Below are 20530 nucleotides of genomic sequence, written 5' to 3' on the forward strand. Positions count from 1 at the left end.
ACCAGAGTATGTGAGAAAGTAATATCCCACTCTCCACTTTACTGTGGAGAGTGTTCTGTCCATTGGCTAGATCTAGGTAGGGGTTTAAGATTTACCGCCTGTATTGTCCTTGACTGGTGCCTTAGTTTGAGCGGGACCCCTGTGCCCAAATCTGCCTATCATAATGTTCTACTTGTAGGCTTCTAGGACCCTCTGGATCCTTCTACTTTGCCATTCTCCCATGATTTCAAACACGGTCCACTGCTCGCAGCCATCTTGGATCCCCCTCATTTTCTTTTGAGGAAAAAGATAGAATTATTTCATAAGTAAGTAGGACAGACAATGGGTTTTTCAAACTATCAAAATCAAAAAATAATAATTTATGGCAATCTGATGGCCACAGAACTGTAGATGCCTTCTGGAAAGGTCTGTGAAAAATAATTATATTTAAAAACCATTTTGTATTCCTTAACCTTATTTGTTGCTTATTGCTCTTCCCAGATATTTTATTAGTAATGAAATTTATAGGAAAATAAGAGTTTCTCCTTCCAAATAGAGCTTATGTATGGAACTTTTCTTTCTGTTGTCTGCCTTTTGACCCATTTATACAATTATTCCTAGCTATGTCAATTACATAACATTGTTTAAAGATTTACCCGGGTCTGACCTGAGAAGTTGTAGCATTCTACTTATACCCACAGTGTGTCTGTCCTTGCTCTCACACTGGCCTGAGAATGTGCTAAGACACAGGAGCAAATGATCAAGTTTAGCACCATGGTCCACACAGGATCTAACAGGTTCTTTTAAAACAACAAAGTTATGTTACAACAAATGCTATGCAATAGAGGATAGTTAACTGCATATTAGTTGTCCACTAATGTGCAAATAAAGTTAAATTTTGAATAAATATGGCCAAGTCAATGCATTGATTCATATGAAAGTTACAATACATTAAGAGCATGAAGTAAGATAGGATTTTTTTTTTAATTTTAGTGTTTCTTGAACTGAACATCGTTCTAGTTATATATCAGTCACATTAACATTTTAATATGTAGGTGAACACATTCCTGCACATTCCTGAGCTCTATTGCCTTTTTTTCATTATATACCCAAGACTGTTTTTGAACTTGAGAATCCTCCTGCTTCACCTTCAGTGTTTATATACCAAACAGATACCTTTGACAAATTTTAATTCTTTATCCCAAGAAAGGAACATAGGAATGCACATTACAATGGTACACTAAATCCTTCTTCACTTATTCATTTAAGAATTATATTATGGCTAATATATGTTAAATACTATGATGGTTCACATCATCATCATAATCATCATTATCATCATAATACAAAGTACCTATTTCATGAAGTTATTCAATGTATAAATCATTGGGAAAAATTCCTGGCAGTGATAAAAACAAGAAATAAAAATAAACCAGGACCAATCTAATAGTGAAAATGGCAGACCAGATAGGAAGCCATGTTATATGTGGGGCAGATCTGTATGATAAAATAATGTGATCATAAGTGGGTCATTGACCAGACTTTGAGAAGTATTTCTTAGCATGAAACAGGCAAAGTAAAAATGAAAAGAATGCCTAGCTTGTCCACTTTAACTAAAGTCTCATGTCTTCCTGTGTCTTCTAATTTCTTTCCATCCTTGATTGTTTAATAGTATTTTAGTGAAATTCCTGTCTTGGCCCATCTCTAACACATACACACACACACACACACACACACACACACACACACACACACACACACACACTCACATTACATATATGTTAATTAAAAACATGAGGCCACAGACTTAACATGAAAATAAATCATAGAAGTAATTAGTGATAAAATTGCTAAAGTCTTTTGGAAGGGAAAATTCAAGTAGCTGGAGAAATTTTCTTATAGAAGACAGGAGTCAGGTAAGCCATTAAACATGTCTTCACATATATGAAATTCCCAGGAAAAGTAGGTTAAGCTTTTTCTGGTCTCAAATGGTAGAAATATTCAAAATAGGAAGGAAAAAAATCCTGCAAGAAAGATTTGAGAACTTTTAGAAACAGAACTCTAGCTTTGGGTGATATAAATACAGTCTTAGGACCCTGGGGAAAGAGACCCCCTTATTAAAACCTATGAAAGTTTATAACAGTAGTCACTGAAGGGTCAGTCTCCCATCACCATAAAAAGCCCCTAAGATAAGTCTTTCATAAAGGAAATGTTATGGTCTACAGCTGTAGAGGCTGTCACAGGTTGGCCACATTGCTGTGCATCTGCACAGACACTTGTGCAGGACAGAAGTGGATGGTAGGGTAAGTTTCTAACCTCATAGTCAGGAAGTGAGAGCAGAAAAGCCAACTGCTGACATCCTGTTCTTCTTTCAAAAACAGACATCCAATGACCTCAAGACCTCCTAACCAACAGTGCCACTGTGGGGTACAGGCTCTTACACACTGACCTGTGTGGGATAACAAAGTCCACCACATCAAAGTGGGTGGCAACTGAAAGGCCTTCAAAACCCAAAGAGTGGTTGTATTGATTGCCTCTGGTCCCACGGACTCTGATTCATAACTCTGTGACTCATTATGGCATAGCTGGGGCCCACATGAAACAATACTTGCTCTTACTGTCTGAGACCCTTATGCCAGAAACCATATGTGGGGCTGCCGAGACAAACTCAACATGAGAAAAAGTGAAGGTTTCAAGTTGATGCCACTGCCCTGTAAGATGATGCTTCATAAACCCTCCAAATGTCTCTCTTGTTGGGGCTTGTGTCAGGTAAGCCCACCAGACACACATCCACATATTGACTCCTTAGGAATCGGTCAACCAAGTTCCAGGCACACTCTATATAGCTCCATCAAAATGAGACAACAAACTAATAAAATTTGTTGTTCTCAATCCACTTAAGTGGCACAGTCATGATTTTTCCTCAGAACTTTGTGTTACTTGTATTTATACTTAATTGAGTTACATTTCTATTTATATTGAAGCTTCTTAAGATAAACATGTGTGCTCTGACTAACACAATTGAGAAATCAGCCATACTTCCTGAGTATGTATCAAAGACAAAATAGTAATGTTTTAAATACATTCCTTGGCCAGCTGGATTTCTAGTGGATCTGTTCTCTCTTGTAAACAACACTGCAAGGAGTAAAGATGTAGCTCAGTTGGTACGCGCTTGCCTAGGGTGTAAGGAGCCCTCAGTACAACTGCCTGCAACACACAATGCTGGGGCTATAATCTCAACATAGGGATGACAGAGGAGGAGATATGAACATCAGAATTTCAGTGTCTTAATTGGCTACATGGTAAGTTCAAAGCCAACCTGGGCCACATGACACCCTGACTAAACAGAAGAAACCTAAAACTGATTTTAAAATTTAAAAACTTTTAGCACTTAGACCTTTCTTCTTTACAAATTCTGTTACTATCAAGGGCACATGTATATTTGTATGACTAGTGTGCAAGGGTTCGCCAATACCAGGGTACAAAGGAGAAACTTATAGGAAGTCTTTTTCAAGTCAGTTTTCTTCTTTTACCTTCATGCTGGGCCATCTCACTGTTCCAAATATTTAGGCATTTCATAATGATTAATGCAGTATAATTTAGTGTCTCTCTGAGTGTGTATGCATACAAATGTTATCAGTAACAAAATTAAATGTAGTGACCCTCTGAATGATTGATAGTTATAAGTGGACTATAAATGATAATTGCTTATAAAGAGGATTTGTACTCATGAAATTCTAAAAAATATTTATATTTCCTTTTACTCTTAAGAGCTAGAGCTCTGCTCATTTTATTGCAGGAGGCAAAATAATTTGTCTTTACTAAACCACATTCAGTTGACTCATTGAGTAAAACAATCTTTGCCCTGAAAATAATGGCTTTTTTTCAGATTAAAATTCTAGTAGGAATACAATGAAAATATTAAGAATAAAAGATCTATGAATAGGGTTATATGAAAAATTACTGTGTCAAAGGTTGTAACTCAAGAATGATTTCATGGGACAGAAATGGGTCCCAAAGGGCAGAATTATTGTACTTAAAGGTGGAATAAAAAGTCCTGGTACAGGAATGCAAAAAGGGGAACAAACAGTAGAAAAATCAATTTTGGCTTCCTCATGTGTTTCATTTATGTGGACCCTCTCCAAAGCTCAGGTGTTAAAACCTAATGAATAGACTGATAGCCGTGAGTGCTGTGGCCTTGAGAAGGTAATTGAAACAGGGTTCCTCCTTTAGGAATGAGATAAGAGCCCCTATTCAAGTGTTGTCACATAAGCTCTGGCTTGGATACCCTTGCAATGCCACCCTGAGAGGAATGGGTGCCTCCTATGCTGGAAAGCAAAATAAAAGTGTTAAAAGTGAATAAAGTAAGTAAAAATAAGGAGATGGCATTTCTGGCCTTAAAATATATGCGTATAATGTCACATATGGTAGCTGACTTGATGAAAAAGCTCAAGAGATATTCAATTTGTGACTTCTGATATATTCAAGAAAAACATGCATATAATTCTGATTAGGGCGTATGTTTTATATTTTACTCATTAATGTGTATGTGCGCGCGCGTGTGTGTGTGTGTGTGTGTGTGTGTGTGTGTGTGTGTGTGTGTGTATGTGTGTGTGTGTATGTTCAAGTTTCTGTCCTCCTGTGAGTGTATGGCTGCATTCACATGTATTGGTATGTGTGTGTGTGTGTGTGTGTGTGTGTGTGTGTGTGTGTGTGTATGTTCAAGTGTCTGTGCTTCTGTGAGTGTGTGGCTGCATTTACATGTATTGACATGTGTATGTGTGTGTGTGTATGTGTTCAAGTTTATGTGCTCCTGTTAGTGTGTGGCTGCATGCACATGTATTGACATGTGGGGGTGGGGCAGTTGTTGGCCTCAGTGTCTTCCCTTGGCTTCTTTCTGCCTCATTGTTTTCTTTGTTTTGAGACACAGTCTCACTCTGTAGCTTGGAACTCTCTATGTCTATCAGGCTGGCCTCCAACTCACAAAGATCAACCACCCTCTGCTTCCCAAACACTGGGATTAAAAGCTTGCACAACTGTTGTCTGTCCCCACCTCTTTTGGTGCACAGTTTCTCACAAAGTCTGCAGCTCTTTATTCAGGGCTAGGCAATAGGCTGCAGAAATCCTTCCGTCTCGGTCTCTCCAGAGCTACAACGGCAGATGTGTCTCCATACTCATTTATTCTTGTTTTGTTTCTGTTTTTGCTTTGCCTTTAAGATGGGTCCTGGCATACTGAGTTTAGGTCATCATGCATTTCCAGGAAGCATTTTACTGTCTGAACCATCTTCCTGCCCTGGGACTATATAAAAAAATAAAAAGGCTAGTACTTCCTTTCTTTTTTTCTTTACTCATTTATTAGCCCAAAGTTTATTTTCTACTGGATGGTAAAGATTTTTCCATAGATTATGACAGAGAGTTTCCATGTATCCACTGGACAAATAAAACATACACTTCAATAATAAACATAATAACTAAGGCATAAAGCGTGAGAAATAACAACAGTTAAACTGATGGATGGTGGCATGTGTTTAATATACTGTATTACTAAATTGCATTAGAAGGTCACCAAAATAAAGAAAGTGAAACAGATTTAAGAGACTTCAATAGCACACAAAGCAAAGCCATATAGATGGCAAAGAGAAAAAAGAGTCCTGGGTGCTGAGATTAAAGGCACGCACCAGCATACCTGGCTTATTTGAGGCCAAACTGGTCTACAAAGCAAGTCCAGAACAGCCAAAGCTACACAGAGAAACCCTGTCTCAAACAAACAAACAAACAAAAACAACAACAAAAACAAAACAACAAAACAAAACAAAAAACCCTTAGTTCCCTTAGTTTTAGGAACATAACCACTACTAATGCCATATTGCTGATTCTCTGTCCTGCTTATTTGCTGTTGTCATTCTTTGAGTCCAGTTCTGTTATTATACAATGAGTTCAGTGCATCCCAAGAAAAGAATCTGAATGTCCAGCATTGCATGATTAAGGTATAAGAGGATGTCCGCACACCTCTGTGGCCACTACAATAAAATAGTGTGATGGTTCCTGAGCCTTTATCAATATGGAATGTAGACTATACCTGTTATATGAATACACCTGTTCAAAATGTCTGCTCTATTATTTCTTCTTTAATCATTTCCTCTTTAACCAAAGCTCCAAGACATAAGAAACTGTCAAAAGCCCAACACCATTAGTTACTTCTGAAGGTCAAACTTGAGCCCTCTGCAATCACGTCTCCTGTAACCACATCTCCTAAGCACATGCTTGCAACCACCAGACAATTAGGCCTCACTAATGTTGGTTTCTATATATTTATATGATGGTAACCATAATTATTTCATTACTTTAATTAATGTATGCTAATCAGTTTCCCACCCAACAGGAAGGCATGATAATTGGACATTTGCAAATGAAAAGTGCATCCAGACAGAGGTTGACAACATTGAATATTTTACAAGGGAAAAAAATGAAAAGGCAAATCAACATAAAATATCATTTAATGCAGTAATGAGTGAGACAGACAGAAAATAATTGGCCAGTTTAAGCAAAGCCAATTCACATCAGGGTCTGTGTGCTTTCAATTCAGGTATGTGTGTATTGTACTAGGAAACCTGACATGGACGGAGAGCTGACTCTTACTCAATAAACACAGTTGATCTTGAGTAACTCAACCTCTTGTTTATCTAACCCATAATTAGGCACAATAGCACAGGAGCATCCTACTGACTGTGTTTAATTTGTGCTCCCTAAGTCTGAAATGGGAAGTTTCAGCATATGTATCATGCAGATTTTAAAGGCGAAGTTGGCAAATTTAAAAAATATAAAACATGCAAGAGAGAAAAGCATGCATCTAGGTTCCTTTTTCTAAGCATGTCACTGACATGCGTACTGACACTCATGTGCATATGCCCCCACAGAAATTACATGTTTAGCATCATCAAAAGCAAACTCCATCAAGCTAAAACAATAGTGATGTAAGTAAAGCATAGTGTCAAAAAGAGGCACCGATGAAAGTAAATATTTACGTATTTAAATAAAAATAAGAAATAAAATTAATGATTTTCACTTCATCTAAAACAAAATACAATTTATTTCTAACATCAAAAAACCTCAGAACTATTATTCCCCATTTTATTTTCTTATGATTGTGGACCTGCACATGCACATGCTCATGAAGAATCCAGAGATCTCCCCCAGATGTCCCATAGGCCTACCTTCTGTCTTGAGACAGAGTTTCTCAGTAAGACCCAGGGCTTGTTGATTATGCTAGACAGGCTCCAGCAAACTCCAAGGATTCCTCACCTTTATCTTCCCTGTGCTGGGTTTAAAGGTGTACACCATCATGCCTAGGTTTTTAATGGATGCTATGGATTGATTTCAAGTCCTCATACTTGTGCAGAAAGCATTTTACTGAATAAGCTATCGCCTCGGCTCATAGTCTATATTTCAGAAGAAACCCTGACGTTTTCTTAGTTGTCTTCACAGACTGAAAACCTTGTTGAAACTTTTGATTTCTCAACACTTGACCATACAGTTCTTGCACATCAATTTCCAACTCGGCTTGATATTTTTATTCGAGAAACTGAATTTATTCTAAGCCAGGCCATAAAAATGTGACAATTACCAAGAGAATGATTTAAGAAACCACGATGGGAAATTGGAACATCCCACTGACACCCTAGTGGCTTTTTCGTTAAAGAAATGTCTGCTCTTGATGTAAAGCAGAAATTATTAAAATGTGCATCGAGGAAGTGTAAGTAGAGTCCCTGTAACACAGAGCTCTCTATTCGACTCTGTTTTCCTAAAGTGACACTTCTCCTGACCTCATGCTTTTCACAGTTTCTGTACAAAAACTACCAGCTTGGAAAGTAATTGGGAATCAAAACAGGGAGTGCTCTTGAAATCATTTAACTCTTTGGGAATAATAGGCAGTTTAAATTCTATGGGCTAAGATGGAATTTCCCAAAACCACACTGCAAGTCACCTGGAGTGTGCAGCGGAGGCTGCTGACTTGAGGAAGCATGCAGTCTGCTTCTGAGAGGTCCAGAGCTTGTGTGTCAGAGAGGTTCGCTAATGTGCTCAAAACCCAGTCAGAAGTTGCTAGGTTAGATCTGCGTTTCATAGTTTCCTGCATCTAAGCACCATTCTTTTAATAAATCACCTGAAATATTGGTCCCTATATTGCAAGTAGATTGATTTTTTTCCATGGACACATGCACAAAAGACCATGCCAAAGAAAGACAAAAGCATGCTAACAAGTGCTGCAAACACTTCAGGGATTGGGCAACCTTTGCAGCCCCTCTCCTCCTCTTGTTTACTTTTCATATTATTTCCAGTGAGGTGTCAATGCCTCAGAGAAGGCATTTTCTGAGCACAGCAGGTCAAATTCCCATGTAACTCCCACTTCCAGAGCTCAGTGGAGCAGCAGCTTTGTACGTGTCTGGATGACAGTGTAAGTAATCTACGCCTGCCCTAAGACATTAAACCTTTCCAAAGGCAAGAGCTGTGTCTATTGTTCCTAAGGACGGCATCCTTTGCTGAAAGGTACTTTCTAGTAAAAATAATTATTGAATGAATAAGTAAATGCATCTAAAATGTTTAACTCGTAAAAAGCATCAAACGCTTTCTTTTCAGACAACGAGAAAGAAATCCAATAAAATTTTCACTACTCTTATAGTACAGGTTCAAAGTGGTAAGACATGTATTAGGCACAATGACATTAAGATACAATGTATAGAAATTGATAAAGGTCGGAATGCAATCTCAAAATTATCACATAAGTATGAGATTTGTTTTGATGGGTTACAGAGATGGCTCGGTAATTAAGTGGGGGTTCTGCCCTTGCACTGGACCTGGATCCCTTCTCCCAGAACCTTCATCGGACAGCTTATAACCTCCTGTAACACCAGGTGGTTAGTGCCTCTGGCCTCCATGGGTACTCATGTGCATATGCCCCAGGGAGGAACACAGACACACAGCAAAAAAATAAAGTATTAAAATATTTTTAAAGGAAGTAGTTGTAAAACAGTAAACCCAGAAAGAGCTATTTGCCATCCCTGCATTGGGCTCAAGTCTGTTTATGAAGTTTCCTTTTTGTTAGGTGGACCACCCTGTCTCCTCTCCACAGCACCAGGTAAATCATTATATCCACAGACCGAAGGCAGGCACACAGATGGGTCTGCACAAACACCTTGAAAAACAGCCTTATCTTCCACTAGCCCCTTACATACATTTGCCTTCCAATAATGGACTCTACATGCAAGCCCATTGTTCTTGGTCCTATCACTTCCACTCAATGTAACTTTTCTAAAAATGGTGTATACATCTGGTGTCTGACTGCTGTTTGGGATTTCCATATATTTCTATGATATTATCTGTGCATCACTAATATCAAATACAATGTGCATGTCCTTTCTCCAATTCTCAGATCGTTAATTTGATTTTCAAACACAGGCACAGATAACAGGAGTACAGGGAAAGCATATTTTCATTCCTGCAAAATGTTTAGACACAGCTAGTAAGTGAGCTATACTCAGTTTATATAAAGAAAAAATATCTAGTGTTTAAAAAATGCACAATTATCATGTTAGCATAGACTAGAGTCTCTGACTCAATAGAAAGTTAATCACTAGTATCTCAAGTAGAAAATTATGTGCCTATTGTTTGCAATTGTGAAAAGATCCTTACTGTATGCAAGCAAGGGCTAGAGACAGAGAAACATTACTGCAGTGACAAGCACTGCCTAATTTGTATCTGCAAACAAATTACCTGCGCCAACCGTGCCAGCTTCTCACACTTTCAAAGGTGGGACTCAGGCACACTGTAAAAATAATTTCCACTCTTCTAATTTTGTGTGCTGGCCTTAAGAAAGTGAGATTATATTATACTGCATTCTCAGAGAGCTTTGATGTAAGACTTCTGTTTCCTCCTTCTCTTTGCTTTTCCCTTCCCCTCCCCATAGGGCAGGGGTGCTGTGTTATATGTGCAGATCCTAATCTTTGATCTTTGTGCATGAGGTTTCTTTCCACCGCAGGATCATTTATGACAGGCTAAATTAGTCTTTGATCAGAGACTTTGATTTACTTCTTAATGCCCTACTTCATCACTGGGCTCTCAGATGTGTCTGCTCCCATCCTGCCTAGTTCAGTGGCGATAGTCATGATGTATTTTATTGGTATGTTTCTTTCCCAAGGCCTCAAATATTTGCACATGTGTGCAATCCAATATAACCCAATGTTTGGGGAAGATGCCTAGGATTTGTCTCCATGTTATACATGCTATTTTTCTCCAACATGACTGCCTTAGGGCAAAAAGAGAATTTTTGTGGGAGGAAACACAATTTTCTCCTTCAATTTGATTTTGCTTGAAGTCATTTGTTTGGTGGCAGTATGTGATTTCATGGGTATTTTATGTATGTGAGACATCTCTTCCACTCTTTAAATAATTCATTTAAATATCAATGTAAGAGCCAAAAAGTTTTCTTATTAAAATGAGCACCCAAGTTTTGCTGCAGTCTAGTTTTTTTTAAAGATCATGTTATTCACTTTTTTCTTTGTAATGGAATAGCAACTTTTTTTTTTTTTTTTGCTTTTGTGGATGGATTCTGCTTCCTGAACTTGGAAAAAAAATGAAAAGTCAATGTAGCATAAAAAATATCTATGAAAAAAAAATGTCTATGAAGGAAAAAGGTAAGCCTATTAAAATCTTAAAACCAGTGAACTAAGGGAACCCAGAGGAAAATTTTGGAGATAAAGGATATGTCTACTACCTTGATTGTGGATGGTCCTACAGGTATTTGCATATATCCAAATGCTAAAATTTTACATGTGAAATACATATATAAATTCATATTGTCAATGTTCCCTGTTGTGAGATTAAGGAAAAAAACATAGATTAACAGTGCCCACAGAAAGAAAAGGATTGCAATATGATCATGTATGTAAAGCTTCACAAGGCAATTCATCACACAGTGCTCACTTCGTAATCTCTAGATTGTGGAATTCTATTTTCCAAGGGACATAAAATCTACTTGTAGCATCTTAACAGTATATTTGTCTATCTCAGCTTCCCTTCAGAGCCCTTGCTGAATTTTCATGCCTTGGAAATCACATTTATTTGTATGTACGTGATTTGAGTAAAACCAACTTGAATAAAACTCCAGTTGAAACAAATGAATTTTTGGCAACTTGAGACCAGAATTAAGTATGCAAATTGGAGGTACTCCAAGGAACATCCAAGAGAGGAGGGAAGGAAGCCCAGTACTAGGCTAAGGAAGAAAGCAAGGCTTCTCTGCATGCCACTGTGAGGGTAAATAACAATAAAGCGAGATAACAGTTCATAAATATTTAAAAGGTGTAAACATCAAATATGGATAGAAGTGATTAATTTTATGACAAGGGCATGGTGCTCTTTTGATGCATTCATATCACTGGGAAGGAAAAGGATTCTGTTTACTGTCAGCAACATGAAATATGACACATTAATTATTTATGCACAATATTCTAGCGTTGATGGACTCTTTTATTGCCTCTGCAAGCCCCATCTCAAGAGATGCTGAAAAACTACACTTAATTATCCAACAGAGGGGAGATTTTTCCAAGGAGGTCCATTTTACTGGTTTCCAAAAAGAACTTCTTGAAAGGAGAATTTGACTTTGCATAATATGCATGAATGGGAACATACATTTTCCTCCTAATAGTCCTGAGGGGAATGAGCTAGAGCCAATGCCAGTAACAAGACCAGGATCCACCTGGCTATCTGGGGCTATCAGGGACTGATAGATTAGAAAGCATTAAAACTCATCACGGCTCATGTTGAAATGGAATTGGAAACCTTTAGCAAGAATGCCAAGGCAATTACAGGATCCAGAGAAGCAGTCCAGGAACCTCCCAGCACAGGTGTCCAAAGGACCATCCATTACAGGAGCCTTTCTAGGCTCCGTTCCTCATGTTCCCTCCTACTCTCCCTGCTCCCCATGTTTATAGAGTGTGGTGCACCCCAGGTTCTATTCTAAGTGATAATTATGGAAAATAGATGGAAACAGGATCAAACAAGCTACATTTATGTACTATACAGAACTTGTTGTACAGAAAAACTTTTACAATAGAGAGTTTCTTCTATTTTCTCATCTTTAGGGGACATACACCAAGCTCACATAAGTGTGTCAGTAGTCTGTGCCAGTGGACTTGGAGAGTCAATGTCAAATACTCAAACCTTCATAAAACCTTCATAGATTAGCTATGGAAGGTAGCTCTAGACTTCATTCACATGATAGCCCTTTACTGAGGCTAAATGAAAATATCAGTCTGTCTTCTGGACTGTCATGACATGGAGCCGAGGTCTTGGCATAAAAGAACACATCAAAATCCATAAATCAGTAGGAAGAGCAGTGAAAACAGATAAGCACCATCAGTCAGTCTGGGTGTGTGCCCCAAGGTGACCTTTTGTTCCGTGTATTATCATGAACTCCTACAACAAAACCATCTTTTCTGTCATTCATCTACGTAGGCTGCCCGTTAAGACGCATGAGCAATAAATACTTTTTAGATAAATTAGATGGCTATGTCAGTGAATGACATGTAAGAGTAAACATGTATGCATTTCATAGGCACAAATTCAACCTCAAAAAAACCACATTCTAACATTTATAAATTGGGAACTTAGTAAAGGCAGACAAATTAGCATTCATTTCTTTCAGAGCAAATAATTTTATTCTCTTAAAAACTGTTTTTGTAGAGTCTCTATAACAAGGGAGATTACAAAAAGAAAATTAAGGTAGATTGTGTGTGTGTGTGTGTGTGTGTGTGTGTGTGTGTGTGTGTGTGTGTGTGTGTGTGTATTCTATGACCATGATCCCACACAGCTTTTCTGGAAGCTACAAGACTAATTTTTCAAGTATCACAATGAAAACTGAGAAAAATTTTATAGAATTAAAATAAGTGACAGAATAATTTATCTATAAAATAATTATAGAATAAAAAATCGATCATCAAAAACACAAGAAAGAAATGTAATTCACCAGAACCAAGGGAGGGATGAACAGCAATGAAGGAACAGTAGTGTACTTCACTGATTTATGTCTATTTTCATGTCAACTGATATAATTATTAAATGTATATTTTCCTGACACAATGACAATTAGGCTTCCTATGGTAGGAGAGAAGTGTTTCCTTTTTGTTTTTGTTTATTTGATAATTGACTGCATTGTCTTATATTTTTATTTGGGGGCACTTCATTGTTTTACTGGGATGTTTTGTATTCTTCTGAACTCAAGGCTACTTTACCACCTAACGATGCACCTTGTCCCATGTGTATGATACTTGACCCTTTAATTTCTTAGAAGAGTTACCTAAGTATCTGACAAATTAGAAATTTATTACAAGTAAAGTCATAAAAGGGCTTTAACAGAATAAATGCAGCCTTTATAAAAGTTATCATCAAAAGACCTAAGTAATCAGATTTCCAGAGGAATTTTCAATCAGAGTATTAGAAGATATCACACATGGTTTATGATCTTGTAATAGACATGCAGATTAACTGGACTTAACATGTTCCAAGTCGAAGACACAAATACACAGAGGGAAAGACACTGCACTAAGAGACAAAGAGGCTAAGCAATTTTCAAAGCACACACAGTGCCCTCAAATATTTATTCCTGGACTAGCCCTGACTTCATTTAAAACGCCTCTAGAGGTTATCAGAAGTTAAATACTGCTAACAGTAAGTCAAAGTCAAGTTGCCCAGTCCATTTTCATATTGAATCATTAAGATCCCATTGATAATTTATATAGCAAAAAGTCCTGCATTTATCAAATGATACCATAATTGTTCAGGTACAGTATTCTGTCATTGACAAAATGAGCACTTAAGTGAGAAAACATTTTATATTATTAAGAATGAATATTTCAAATCACTTTGTGCTGAAACTGGAGAGTGACATTAGTTGTTGATATTTTTTATGAATAGACTACAATATTACAGACCAAGCATAACATTGATAAGCATGATTAAAACAGTGAGATTTGTGATTTGCATGTATATTATACACACACACACACACACACACACACACACACATATATATATATATATATATATAATGCAATCACAGTCCATATGCTATACCTATATGTAAGTACAACTCTTTTCCCAGTATTAGAATTAGAAAATATAGGTTTAAACACAGATAGCTTCCTTGGAGGAAAATCACTATGTGTCTGTAATCCTTCAAAACAGACTTGATAACTTTCAAATTCTAAGGAATTGGGTATCATACATCCTAGAATTGCAGCAATTTGATAAAACATCAACTGAAGAATCAAGTCACATTTGACATTAATCCAAATCCTAGGAGCAGCTCAAACTCCCTCCAGGGATCAGGCTCTTTGACCCCTAAAAACATCAAGGTTCCTAAGAAGTTAACCTTCTTAGAACTCAGGAACCAAATTCATTTTCCCATTAAAAACTTCACTGAGATAAATACAGTCAAGATTTCATTTTCAAATATGCCAAGAGGTCAGCCAACAAGAAAAATAACTTTAATGGAAGATATTTCATCTTAAAAATATTTTAATTTACCACACACATACATGCTTGCAAAGATCACACACAGCCACACATACGTACTCATACAGATACATATGCACTCATGCAAACACATACACAGATGCACACACACATATGTACATTAACTCACACATATACACACACATACACACACACACTATTATGTATCTTGTTTATACATTCCCACAAGAATAGTGAATATCCAATTTCCATGACAATTTTTATTCCTTGTTTCTTTATCTGGCTATATGTGTGTATTTTGTTATGGGATAATTAAACACAGTATGCATGCATAAAGGGATTGATTAAAGCAAATAATCTTACCAGAGAATTCAGTTCCACTATGGTCTGCCTGGAGTATCAAGGCAGGATCATTGTGTACAGTGTACAGCACCTAGGGATAGACCAGAAGCTACAGTTTTAGAGATAATATCCAGCTATGAAGAAACTTTTAAATGAACTTTTGTCATTAGTCTATGAAACATATTCTAATTTAATTCCTCCTCCCACTTTACATGAAAAAACAAACCAATATGTAAATACCTAATAGCATTGCTGTGTTGCTCAGAATTCTGGGACTTTCTGTCTCAGAACATCAGAAGTCAATGGGTAGACACGCACAGAAAGTCATGTAGCCACACTTCACATAGGCAGCCCCTGCCCTCACAGATTAAGGTACTTGTGAGCAGACCATAGCTTATTAAAGTTCATCCCTGACAGTCCTCCTCAAAGTGTTATGCCTGCCAGCCACTTCCTTTGATCTGGTGCTGTGACCTACACATCTAAATAAAATAACACTACTAAAATAAGAAGAGTTATATTAAAACAAAAACAAAAACACTCCAGGCTTAATAAAAGCCTGGAATTTCTTAACATTTAGAAACCGGACCACAAAAGCTAATCCTACCTTGTTTAATCATTTTCCCCCAACTTTATTTGGGCCCCTACAAAAGTATTATTCATCCCAAATCAGCCAGAAGAAACTTTAAGAGAATGGCACCCCATTTCCATTAAGGCGGGTTGGGTAGGCTTTTGGTGGCTTTCTTGGGCTCTAGATGTTTATTTTCATTGGGAGGTGGTTATAAGTTGTTGTTGGTGTTATTCAGAGAAAAAATAAGGTTGGATTCATGGATGTCTCTCTTCCTTTATCTTTATTTCTTAGGTTTGGAGATTGTGCTTGGAAAGAAAGAAGGGGGAACATAGAAACATAAAGGGATGGTATATAGGATGATTACTAAATCTACTCCTAAACTTAAGGCATTAATTGTTACTCACGTGGTTATTTTTAATTCATTGGTATAGAATTTTGTATATTGACACAAAATAAGTTTAATTTTGATAGATTGGTATAAAATTCAAATTAAAATAAAATTTCACACACATTATATATATTTCTCTATATATTTTACATATATATATATATATATATATTTCTACTCTAATATAAGGCATTATACCCATACACCTCAATTATAATACAAGGTTTATTTCCAATACTCTGAAAGTGCTCTTGCAGGTTGTTTAGGATAATTAAGTAATACAAGTTAATTGTTAGTTGATCGAATCATGTTCATGTCAATTACTAGTCCATTTTTATCACAAGAATATACATCCTAGGTTTAACAAATACATATGATTTTATAGATAGATAAAATAAAGTAGATAAGGTCTTTAAAAACTTCAGAGGCCTACAGAATAAGGCATTTTAATATGTTTTTATGATCATAAATATTCTTTTACAATAAGACAAGTTAACTCCTGGCAAAACCCAGCCTACCTCAAACAAAATGATGCACGTTAAAGAACCTCCTTATGGAGACAGCTTCAAATGTGGTAAAAAAAAAAAAAGCCACTGGGCAAAATGTTCTCATTTCTGCCACACACCAAATTCTGCCTAAAAATGAACAAGCTTGGATGTATGCAGAGTTGATAGCCAAACTCTGAGAAGACCAGGTAAGCAAGTTCGCAATAGTTCCAGCCTCACAGGTATGTCTGTCAGATATATCGAGCCATAAGGCTGAAGAAGATGCTCCAACATTATAGAGAGTTTTGAGTGATTGATCAGGCAGCAAACTGTCCCTGTCATTTTCTCATTTTGGAAGCTGGTAACTTGCACTTCCTGTTTACTCAAATAATTTTATTTCTTCTCAAGTCTCTGATGAGGTTGAAGTCTAGATAGTTTAGTTTTACAATTAAGGTTAGTTGTTTAGGGGTTAAGATGTTTTTGCGTCTAGATAGACATTTTTAGGTGGATAGAGATGAGATATGATAGCTATTGATTTACATTCAGAATTGTAGAGTCACCAAGATAGGAAAGATGTTTTCTCCAAGGTTGCCAAATACAGATAGGCAAAACACTACGAAAGTAATACTTCATAATCACTTCGTGGTCCTTCTTGCTATGTGTAGTTTATTGTATATATGTGTAATAATATAAATGTATATGTAAAAATATAATTTAAAAAATTAAAAAAAAAAAGGTACTCCAAAAAACAGACCTCCGTCAATTACAGAGTCAACATAGCCTTCTATTCAAGAGGCCATTTCCCACCCACAGGGGTTCATGCCAAGATCCCATCTTTTAACAAATCAAAGTGTGAAATGAAGGATGTATTTCAATCAATATACAAAGCCTTTTATTGTTAATTCACAGATCAGTTGAGGCTTGGCACTCAGACTCTAGGGGAGCATCCCTAAGCTGGTTTTCTGATTCAGACCCACGAACACACCTCTGATGAGCTTAGCTTTTCTTTCAGGCAGCAAAGAGTAGGTGTAAGTCAAGGAGATTTTATACGTCAAAATTTAATAAGCAGCATTCAAATTGGCTAAATCTCATCTAGTAATCCTAAAGTAATCTGAGAGAAGTTGCTAATTAAGGGGATTTTAAAAATTATAACTTCCTTGACATTAAAGGAAAGTAAAGACTTTTTAAAATATATGCAAGTAACCTTCTATTGCAAGCATTTACTGGCAATCGCTTTGGCCCTGATCCAAAAGCTGTTGCCAAGGAGTTCTAAACAGATTGTGATGCCTCCAGAGAGATCCTTACACTGGTATACTGGGAAGAAAAATTCCAAGCTAGCAAGTAAAAGAAAGTCCCTATTGCCGTGCAATTGACCAAGTGACACACTGCACAGACTGTGCCCTGTACACTTTTGTTTAGCAACTTCCTTTCAATCCCATTAGGCTGGTTTCTGAAGCCATTATTTTTTTGCTTGATTATTCCAAATAGAATTGCTTATGGGCAGCTAACAATGCACAAAACAGCACTTTGTGTGGCTCTCAAGCTGTGGGTTAGTGGTACACACCACTAGAGCACACTGAGGTTTATTGGTTTCTGGAGGCAAATTGACAATGTTTACTTATCTAGAGAAATACACAGGCTAAAGTCATTCTGTGCTGTTCGGCATCCTACGGGTTACAAATAATCTTTCACTGAGAGAAAAGAAAATGCAGTGTTTGCACAGATGGATTTTGAGGGAGGCTTTCTGATCCACCGGATCTCTATTCAAGGCTGAAGTTAAATGATACAAGGTTCAATATGCTTTTATTATTCAAGTGATAAGGATGCCGCATAGTCAGTGTATTGCACAGTTCGGGGTCCAACTTTTGCTGTTCAGATATTCAGCCTTTGTGAAGACAACCCCTCAAAACCCATTCATGTCATTACATGGGTGCCAACAGGTCCCAATTTTTCACCACTATCAAGAACACCCATGACAATAGAGATCAGATTCTGTGCTGACATTCTTAACTTGGGGTTTTGAAGTATTTGGCATCAAGTAGGGGGGCTGTGGCTACCGATCAGACATATTTGTATGCTCACTGAGGCTGACTGGGCCGGCTGAGCACGCTCATCAGCCTCATTCAGCCTTAGTTGTGGAAGCATTCTCATTAATCATGGATATCAGTTCTTAGCTAGTCACACCCCCTGCTCTCTCTCTCTCTCTCTCTCTCTCTCTCTCTCTCTCTCTCTCTCTCTCTGTGTGTGTGTGTGTGTGTGTGTGTGCTCGTGCACACACATATGTGATTCATTTTCATATATATTAAGGATAATCCTTGAGCTATTTGGTTTTGTTTCATGATCCAGATATATGACCTTCTAAAAGGTGTGTATAAACAACCCTTAGATTATATGAAAACATATTCATACACATGATTATTTTTATCTTACTTAAACAAAATGATTTCCTCTCTATCATATTTCCTTATGATACATGCTAGAACTAGTGAAATTTAGTGCAAGTGTGTGTGTGTGTGTGTGTGTGTGTGTGTGTGTATGTGTGTGTGTACATATATGTATAGAGTCCAACAGAGTCATGATGTAGGCAAACATACAAGTAGATAATGCCATTGTAGTCTAATAAAATACCTTTCAAACTCTGCTGCTATTCCATTTAACTGACTATGTGATCCTTTAAGTTAAATTACTCTAGAAAGTATTTATTCTCTCTCACTACTGCTGCGACTTGGTATTAATGTCTTACTTCTTATTCCCAGTGAAAAATACTTTTATTCCCGACATCCCTAAGATTCTTCAACTTAAGAAACATGAGTAATTATAAGCACCAAAGTTAACAGGAGAATTGACAGGGATACTTACGACTGATTGTGAGTAATCTAAAAGTATAAGAAAAAAGTGGACGTTTGGCTAATTTTTTTTTACATAAATAAGAAATTGTAAGATAGACACAACAATGTAGTTGACCTTTAATCTATTGAAGAGAAGATGCAGAAAAAGAGAATTTATACTGGAGTGCGAGACAGTGCTTTCTCAAGGATGAAGGTAGTAAGAAGTATATACGATGGGCCACTTTGGAAATAAGTGTGGACATATCTATCTGAAAAAAAAATGTAAGATAGAAGCTCTGAATTAGTTCATCTCTGGCCCAGATAACCTGCTACTAGGAGCATCTTGCAGAGGAGAGGCTGCCTCACAGCTGAACATAGTGTTTTTCACACAATGCTGTAAGCAGGCCTATGAAGTTTTTATGTGTTCAGCAAGATAAGACGTGCTCTTTCCTGATGCTGGAGGAAAAGCAGGCTGCATAAGTCCTTAGAGATCTGTCACTTTTCAACATGATGTCTTCCTAAAATAGTTTCAAGGTGAGTTTATCTTCAGCTACTGTGTTACAGCCAGAGCTATATAAATTGCAATCCCATCTTTGACAAAGTAAAAGATGGGGCAAAAAGCCTATCACTAGGTTCTACTTTGAGCACTTAACAAAGTGACATGCTTCGCTGGTTGCTGCAATGTTAGTGTCACTGCATGGCTAAATACAGCCTGGATGAGGTTCTAATTGAATGCATGCAAGCCGCACATGTAATAAATGGTGAGTGACACTCCATAGGTCCTTAACTCGACAAGCCCAGGTGTGAATGTCATACCCAGAGCAGGAAGAAGCACATTTTGATGGGATCTATCAAGAGAGGCAAGAACAAAAGGAACAGCAAGAGTGCTAAGGTGATAGCCGGTGTGTGCACTCTGACTGGGTGAGCTGACACTGGTGGTACGGGCTCTGATAATCCCAGTTATCTAATTGGCAAACAAAGAACCGTAGAATCATCCTTGAAGCGTAGGTTTAAAGAGTTTAACTTACATTCTAAAAGGCTCAGCACAGCAGGGATATAGAAGATACTCAATGAGCTGAAGAGGCTTTCGTAACAGCATTTCCTAGCCCTGTATCACGCCAAGTCAGGCCATCAGGTCAGCATCGCTAGTTTCCTACATGATAAGCTCCTGTACTCAAACTCAACCAATAAAAAGAAACAACATGGTACCCCAGATGACACCTACGTATGAATCTTGAGAACTCCTGGGTAAGTCACATGTCTGAGTAGCTACATGCATTTATCCTCCAAGGAGAGAAAGTGGCTTCTTTGTGATACTATAGGTATTTTTACGAGTTCTTTAAGAGCAGGGAAAAGGAAGTTACTTATCAAACTGTCGGATATCCATTCCTTAACACATGTATAAAAATTAAAA

General features: G+C 37.3%; 1 protein-coding gene across 6 annotated transcripts in view; it reads right to left on the reverse strand.

Moving 5' to 3' along the window:
• Positions 1 to 20530, reverse strand: part of CHL1 (cell adhesion molecule L1 like) — a 200945-nt gene that overhangs the window by 141487 nt on the left and 38928 nt on the right. For all 6 annotated transcript variants that reach the window (XM_084766825.1, XM_084766824.1, XM_084766827.1 and 3 more), the window contains exon 2: positions 14869 to 14938. The gene's annotated coding sequence lies outside the window, so the exon portion shown is untranslated. The remainder of the gene's footprint in view (positions 1 to 14868; positions 14939 to 20530) is intronic.

The sequence above is a fragment of the Acomys minous genome (assembly GCF_964271855.1).
Source record: "Acomys minous genome assembly, chromosome: 17".
Taxonomy (NCBI): domain Eukaryota; kingdom Metazoa; phylum Chordata; class Mammalia; order Rodentia; family Muridae; genus Acomys; species Acomys minous.